The 8,583-nt window shown below is 37.2% G+C and overlaps 1 non-coding gene across 1 annotated transcript; it reads right to left on the bottom strand.

Annotated features, from left to right (window-relative positions):
- Window positions 1–711: 711 nt before the first annotated feature.
- On the bottom strand, window positions 712–837 carry LOC111751033 (U6atac minor spliceosomal RNA). The gene has a single exon (XR_002786096.1). It is a non-coding gene; the product is annotated as a U6atac minor spliceosomal RNA (small nuclear RNA).
- Window positions 838–8,583: the final 7,746 nt, after the last annotated feature.

Genomic DNA, 8,583 nt, shown 5'->3' with positions numbered 1-8,583 from the left:
TGACTATTAATGACTATTGTGCCTGGGCTAAAACTTCTGTCAACATTTTCAAACAGCTCTGGTCAAAATTGAAAAGGGAATTTGAGAATTATTCAGAAAGTTAGAGCCAGTGTGAATTGGATGCTGACTGCTATCCAAAAAGTGATATAAAATTACCAATAGTTTGTTGAGAATACATAAGCAAAGGAAGTTGAGTGAAGAATAAAGAGATAATCATGAATGCACAAATTGCTGAAAGGTGGATTTTTAACTTATAATTAGGCTAAACCAAGAAACAAACCCCCAAAAGACAGCAAGGATGAAGATGTTAACAAAATAAAAAAAGAAATACTTATGAAAGGGATAAAGATCTTCGGTAATTGAAATATACTGATGGAAATCCTAGTGGCGTAGTGGTTACATGTCATGGCTGCTAACCAAAAAGTCGGCAGTTCAAATCCACCAGGTGCTCCTTGGAAACTCTATGGGGCAGTTCTACTCTGTCCTACAAGGTCGCTGTAAGTTGGAATCGACTCTACCGCAATGGGTTTTGGGTTTAAGCTTATTTAAATCTTGTTGTTCTTAGGTGCCGTCGAGTCAGTTCTGAATCATAGTGACCCTATAAGACAGAATAGAACTGCCCCATAGGGTTTCCAAGAGCGGCTTGTGGATTCGAACTGCTGACCTTTTAGTTAGTAGCCATAGCTCTTAACTACTGTGCCACCGGGGCTCCAAAAACAGTGGTTAGATGCCACAAAGTAGGTGGCAATGCCTCAACTGTATGCATGTTGTAAGGCCAGAGGGTTTCTCCCATCCTTGTCAAGGGGAGTGCTAACCTTCTCTCCTTTCATACAACACATTCAAATCTTATAGGAAGAAAATAAGGTAGCCAAAAAAAAAAAAATTTTTTTTTTTTTTTTTTTGAGGCAGCTAACAAAAGAAAAGAGTTGTGATTTTACTTGATTTCTTTCTTTCCAGGAACATCTCTTTTGTCTTGCACACTTTCAACAGAAAAGATGTGAATATATTTTCATTTACAGACAGGCAATGGACAGAGGTGTTGGTAATGTGTTGAAGGGTATAACTATGCTGAGTGATATAAATAGGAAATGCTGGCTCATTGTAAGGTTTTTGATAACAACACCTAAGATGCAGAAGGAGGAGAAGGCTCCATTCATGAGTTAATGAGAGGTAGAGTCACAGTACATAGTCAGAAAGGGCTGATGGGCAGACTTGGAAATAAGAGAAATAAGAGAATGGAATGCTTTCCAAGAAACGGAAATTCAGACTTTGGACAAAGAGGTGAGGGGATAGAGTAACTTATTCTATGGCCTTTTTTTTTTTTTTTTTTTGGTAATACAGGTTGACAGATAAAACTCGTAATAGAATTACTTGCTTCAGTTAACCTTAGTGCTTCAAAGTTTTCCAGCAGTAAGAGCTATGGAATTACTCATTTACAAAGCTGGCATGATCTTAGTCTAATGTTGATTCTCCACTCCCACATTTTGGAACAAAGTGAAGAAGAATGCTTTTCCTAGAAGACTAAACACTGCAATACATCTCTGACTTCTGAAATTCTAAGCGGGTGTATCAGTCTTAGGTTCTCTTTTCTTTTTCCTTTTCTTATTTTTTTTAAATGTTGTTCATCTTTATGTCTACATCCTGAAATCAAGCCCTAAGAGTCAGAAACAGGTGAAAAGTGCTTAGTGGGATGCTCCATTGACTCAGCTGCTTAGATTAACTGTGAATAACGGTCCCTTCAACACAATTAGATCTAACAAGTTGCACATGGAGATGATGGGGGCCATGCTATAATGATATGAACTAAACCCTGCTAGTTGGCATTTCAATCAATTGATTTACCTTTCATTGTGATGGCTGGTTGACATAATTTTTTGGCCCAGCCACCAACTTTCCTGAAAATGGTCTACTATTCAAAAACTAGTATTTAAAAACTAACAGATCAAATAAAAAGATCGTCTTTCCAGAAACAGTACTACCTATGGGAGCTTATTGTGAACAACAATTTTACCACTAGAGTAAGTCTGCAGTGTGAGAAGGGTCCCCTGGATGGAGAAAAATGAACTCAGCTACTATGCAAAAGGTAGGCAGTTTGAATCTACCCAGTGACACCATAGGAGATAAGGCCTGGCAACCTAAGTCAAAGGCAACAAGTTTGGTTTTTTGGTTTATAAAGAAAGGCACTTTTCTTTTTAATCTTGCTTTTCAAAAATTTTTCTACATCTTAAATTATTTTGGGGCCAAGGGCTAAATTTCAGAAAAACAAAAATTTGACTTGCTGCATTGTTGTGGAAATAGAAAAAACAAATCAAAAGAGAAACAATGAAACGTCCTTAAGATGATACAAATATTCTAAAAGCAAGTAGTGAGGCTAATTTCATTTTCTCATTTAAAGTGAGGGCTTTTGTAAGGTATGTGTTTTTCCTTAAGTGAGTAAACCACTACCCACTGCTGTTGAGTTGAATCTGACTCATAGTGACCCTGTAGAACTACTCCATAGAGTTTCCAATGAGTAAAGTGAGTAAAGAGGCCTAATTATTCCAGGCTGACTTGTCTAAATTAACACGACCGTACAATACGCAACTCAACGTGAGTGTCAAAGTAGATGTCAGTAGGTGATTACCCCATGTTTAGCATTTTCTTCCCAGAACAATTTTAGGGAAGTGCTTATTTTTCTAGAGTAGATAAATACACCTTAACCCAGTGAAGCCTGTGACTACGTGTTGGCAAGTGAATGTTTTGACAAGGAATAAATCAATGCGTGTGGACATGGGTGATGCATGAATCTCCCCAATAAAACGTTTTGTCAAAATATGTCTTTCAAACCAACATGCCAGTCATAATTCCTGGGCCAAATGTTTAATGAACAGTTCATCTAAACACTACTGTCAAGAGAGAATGTTATTGGTTGTCAGCTTCTCACATGCAAGTGATTAATAAAGTGAAAAATTCAGGATCAAAGCTCTCAAGGTCTAGGGCAGATTTTACTGTTGGTGTATAAGATATGGGTTTTTGAATAGGATTGAGCCTCCAGATCTGATCAGGTGAACATCCTAGCCAATATTTAATAAGACCCCTCTGTTCTGCCACCACACTGTCTAAAATATTTGAGGATAACATTTGGAAATTTGAAAATGATGTCTCACTATGTTGTCTGGACTAAAATAGAAGCGGATTCAAATGTGCATTAACCAGGAATTCCAGACAAATTGCTTACCCTGAATCAAAAATCATGACAATGTGTTATTTCTGACACATAAACACAAAAGGTCTAATAAACCACTCGTCATAAATTTGATTCAGACTCATGGAGACCTCATCTGTGTCAGAGTAGAATCATGCTCTATAAGCAGTCAGTAACATTAAAAAAAATATTTCATGTTTTAGCTGAAAGTTTACACGAGCAAATGAGGTTCCAATTTAACAACTTTTTTACAAATTGTTCCATGACGTTGGTTGCAATTGTCACAATGTGTTAGCATTCTCATTATTCCCATTCTTTTTGTTCTGTTTCCATTGATCTAGCTTCCCTGACCCTCCTTGCCTTTTCATCTTTGCTTTTGGATAACGACTGTTTGGTCTCATACGGTTGATTGCTTAAGGGAATACATTACTCATCAGTTTATTTTATAACACAATGTATTTGGCTAAAAGGTGACCTCCGAAAGTGGCTTCAGTTCCAAGTTCAAAGGTTATCTCAGGGTGATAGTCAGGGAGTTCCTCTAGTTTCTACTGATCCAGTAAGTTTGGCCTTTTTTAGGAATTTGAATTTTATTCTACATTTTTTCCCATTTTATACAGTACATTTCAAGATATATCCTGGGTACAATAAAAAATAAATATTTTTTTTTTTTTACAACACTGTCCGTGATGGAATAATATCCATATGACTTTTATCCAAATTTATGTACCAATCACTAATGCCAAAGATGATGAAATTGAAGATTTTTACCAACTTCTGAAGTCTGAACTTGATAAAACACATGCAGTCAAGACGCGTTAATAATTACTGGTGATTGGAAGGCTAAAGTTGGAAATAAAGAAGGATCAGTAATTGGAAAATATGGCCTTGGTAATACAAACAATGCCAGGGATCGCATGATAGAATTTTGCAAGACCAGTGGTTTATCCATTGGAAATATCTTTTGTCATGGATTGAATTGTGTCCCCCCAAAATGTGTGTCAACCTGGCTAGGCTATGATTCCCAGTACAGTGTGATTGTCCACCATTTTGTCATCTGATATGATCTTGCTATGTGTTGTAAATCTCACCTCTATGATGTTAATGGAAACTTTGGTGGCATAGTGGTTAAGTGCTATGGCTGCTAATTAAAAGGATGGCAGTTCAAATCCACCAGGCACCCCTTGGAAACTCTATGGGGCAGTTATACTCTGTCCTATAGGGACGCTATGAGTCAGAATCGATTCAACGGCAATGGGCTATGATGTTAATGAGGCATGGTTACAGACAGTTATGTTAATGACGTAGGGCTCAATCTATAAGATTAGGTTGTATCTTGAGTCAATCTCATTTGAGATACAAAAGAGAGAAGCAAGCAGAGAGATGGGGGGACCTCATTACCACCCAGCAAGAAAAGCCCAAAGCATGCACATCCTTTGTACCTGGAACCCTGCACTGAGAAGCTCCTAGACCAGGGGAAGATTGATGATAAGGATCTTCCCCCAGAACCTACCGAAAGAAAAAGACTTTCCTTGGAGCTAGCACCCTTAATTTAGACATTTAGCCTCCTGGACATGAGAGAATAAATTTCCCTTTGTTACAGCCATCCACTTGTGGTATTTCTGTTATAGCAGCACTAGATAACTAAGACACCTTTTTTCAACAACATAAACAGTGACTATACATGTGGACCTTGCCAAATGAAATACACAGGAATCAAATTGACAACATCTATGGAAAGAGACAATGAAAAAGCTCAATATCATCAGTCAGAATAAGGCCAGCTGCCAACAGCAGAACAGATCATCCATTGCTCTATGCAAGTTGAAGAAAATTAAAATAAATCCACAAGAGCCAAAGTACAAACTTGAGTATACCCCACCTGAATTTAGAATAGATATGATGCATTGAATAGTAATGATCGAAGCCCAGATGAGTTGTGGGATGATATCAAGAATATATTACATGAAAAAAGCAAAAGGTCATTAAAAAACAGGAAAGAAAGAAAACAGATGTCAGAAGAGACTCTGAAACATGCTCTTGAATGTAGAGTAGCTAAAGAGAGTGGAAGAAATGATGAAGTAAAAGAACTGAACAGGAGATTTAAAGGATGTCTCGAGAAGAAAAAGTATTATAATGAAATGTACAAAGACCTGGAGTTAGAAACTCAGAAGAACACAGTTGTCATTTCTCAAGCTGAAAAACTGAAGAAAAATTTCAAATCTCAATTTGCAATATTGAAGGATTCTATGCGCAAAATATTAAACTGTGCAAGAATCAAAAGCAGATGGAAGAAATACAGAGTGATTGTATCAAAAATAATTGTCAATGTTTAACTGTTTCAGGAGATAAGATATGATCAAGAGCTGATGATATTGAAGGAAGAAGTCCAAGCTGCACTGAAGGGATTGGTGAAAAACAAGCCTCCAGGAACTGATGGCAATTGAGATGTCTCAACAAATAGACGCAATCCGGAAGTTCTCACCCATCTAGGCCAAGAAATTTGGAAGGCAGCTACTTGGCCGCCCCACTGGAAGAAATCCATATTTGTGTACCTTCCAAAGAAAGGTGATCCAACAGAATGGGGAAATTATCAAAAAATATCATTAATATCACAGATAAGTAAAACTTTGGTGAAGATAATTCAAAAATGGTTACAGCAGTACATTGATAGGGAGCTGCCAGAAATTCAAGCCAGATTGAGAAGAGGATGTGGAATGAGGGATATCATTGACTAAGTTAGATGGATCTTAGCTAAAAGCAGAGAATACCAGAAAGATGTTTACCTGTGTTTTATCGACTATGCAAAGGCATTCGACTGTGTGGATCATAACAAACTATAGATGACATTGAGAAGAAAGAGAATTCCAGAACATTTAATTGTGCTTATGCTGAGCCTGTGCAAAGACCAAGAGTCAGTCTCCAAATAGAACAAGGGGATACTGTGTGGTTTAAAATTAGGGAAGGTTCAGTGTAAGGGTTGTATTCATTCATTATACTTATTCAATGTGTACACTGAGTAAATAATAGGAAAAGCTGGATATATGAAGGAGAACTCAGCATCAAAAGTGGAGGAAGACTCATTAACAACTTGCAGTATGCAACATGATACAACCTTGCTTGCTGAAGGTGAAGAGGACTTGAAACACTGATGAAGATCAAAGATTACAGCCTTCAGTATGAATCACAGTTCGACATAAAGATAACGAAAATCTCACAACTGGACCAATAAGCAGCATCATGATAAATGGAAAAGTATTGAGGTTGTCAAAGATTTTATTTTACTTGGGTCCGCTATCAACGCCCACAGAAGTAGCAATCAAGAAATCAAACAACATATTGCATTGGGCAAATCTGCTGCAAGAGACATCTTTTGAGTGTTAAAAAGCAAGGATATCACTTTGAGGATTAAGATGTGGCTGACCCAAGCCATGGCATTTTCAATCACCTCATATGCATGGGAAAGCTGGACAATGGACAAGGAAGACCAAAGAATTGATTCATTTGAGTTATGATGTTGGTGAAGAATACTGTGTATATCATGGACTGACAGAATAAAGAACAAGTCTGTCTTGGAAGGAGTACAGCCAGACTACTCCTCATAAGGGAGGATAGTGAGACTTCGTCTTATGTACTTTGAACATGTTATCAGGAGGGACAAGTCCTGGAGAAGTACATCGTGTTTGTAAAGTAGAAGGTCAGCGAAAAAGAGGAAGACCCTAAATGAGATGGACTGACATAGCGGCTGCAACAATAGGCTCAAACATAGCAATGATTGCAAGGAGGGCGCAGGGCTGGGCAGTGTTTCCTTCTGATGTACATAGGGTTGCTATAAGTCAGAACTGATTCAATGGCACCTAACAACTCTCTGGCACCTTCTATTATTTCTTAGTCAACGCAGTTAGTAGTGGTAGTCAGGCACCATCTAGTTCTGGTTTCAGGCTAGAAGATGCTGTAGTTCGTGTGGACTATTAGTCCTGTGAACTAGTTTCTTCTTTGAGTCTTTGGATTTCTTCATTCTTTTTGTTACTGATGAGTGGTGACCAATAATTGTATCTTAGATGGCCATTCACAAGTTTTTAAGATCACAGAGACTACTTCCAAAATAAGATGTAGAACATTATCTTTATTAATTATGTTATGCCAGTGTGATTGAGTTGTCCCAGGAGATTATGATCCGAAGATTTTTAACTCAGTAAACCAATCCTTCAGGGTGTTTGGATATGTCTAGGAAGTCTTTGTAACTGTGTCCCCATGTGCTTTATTATGTATATGAATATATATGCAGCACACTCAAACATGCACAAACATGTGCTTACAGATTCACCAAAACAAGCATGTACATGTACTCACATATGCCTTCCTGTACACATATATGTCTATGTATGTACCTAGGTAACCACCCTTATATTTTTTGGTTGCTACCTAGTACTATTGTTGCAAAAGTGTATATGTTTTAGCATTTATGAAATTGTCCCTTTTTCTTGCATACTTCTCAGTATTTTCATTTGCCTTGGTCAAGTTGTACAGATGTCACCCATATGGGGTATTATCCCTCCCATCACCAAAAAGAACAAATGTCTACTCTCTAGAAAGTGGTTCACCTTCCCTGTCCCTCCCATCCCTGGTAACCATTAAAGAACATTCCTTTCTGTGTTGTACCTCACTTTATAAAAGTGAGACAATATAATATTTTTCCTTTGTGATTGACTTATTTCTTTCAGCATAACATCCTGCAAATTCATCCACGTTATATTTCATGGACTCCCTCATTATTCTTTATGGTTGCATATTATTTCATTGGATGTATGTCCCACAGTTTCTTTATCCATTCATACATTGATAAGCAGTTAGGTTGTTTCTATCTTTTTGCAGTTGTGAACAGTGCTGTAATGAACATAGTGTGCATATGTCTATTCATGTCACTGCTTTTTTATCTCTAGGATATATAGCTAGGGGTGAGATTGCTGGATCATAAGTTATTTCTCTTTCTAGCTCGTTGAGGAAGCACCATACAATATTTCTTAAGGGCTATACCATTTTACAATCCCACCAGCTGTGTATAAGAGTTCCAATCTTTCCACAACCTCGCCAGCATTTGTTGTTTTCTGTTTTTTGGTCAGTGCCATGTTTTCAGTGGTGAGATGGCAAAATAGTCAATAACTTTAAACCACTTTAAAGTGTGATTTCAAATCCAAAACTTTTCTAGTTTTATCAATGTTATTTTTGTAAGTTATGACATTACTAACTTCGTTGATACCCAGCAGTTAATAACATAAATCCATTTATTTATAAAAGATATCCATAGACTATGATGAAAGGTATATCAGCTGTATTGGTTAATATATGGAGAATGTTGTTCACATGAAACATATATTTTCTTTCATATTTCAAAGAGAATA

Source organism: Loxodonta africana, chromosome 3, assembly GCF_030014295.1.
Source record: "Loxodonta africana isolate mLoxAfr1 chromosome 3, mLoxAfr1.hap2, whole genome shotgun sequence".
NCBI classification, from domain to species: Eukaryota; Metazoa; Chordata; class Mammalia; order Proboscidea; family Elephantidae; genus Loxodonta; species Loxodonta africana.
Note: the sequence above shows the minus strand (reverse complement) of the source record. Positions and strands in the feature narration are given on the sequence as shown.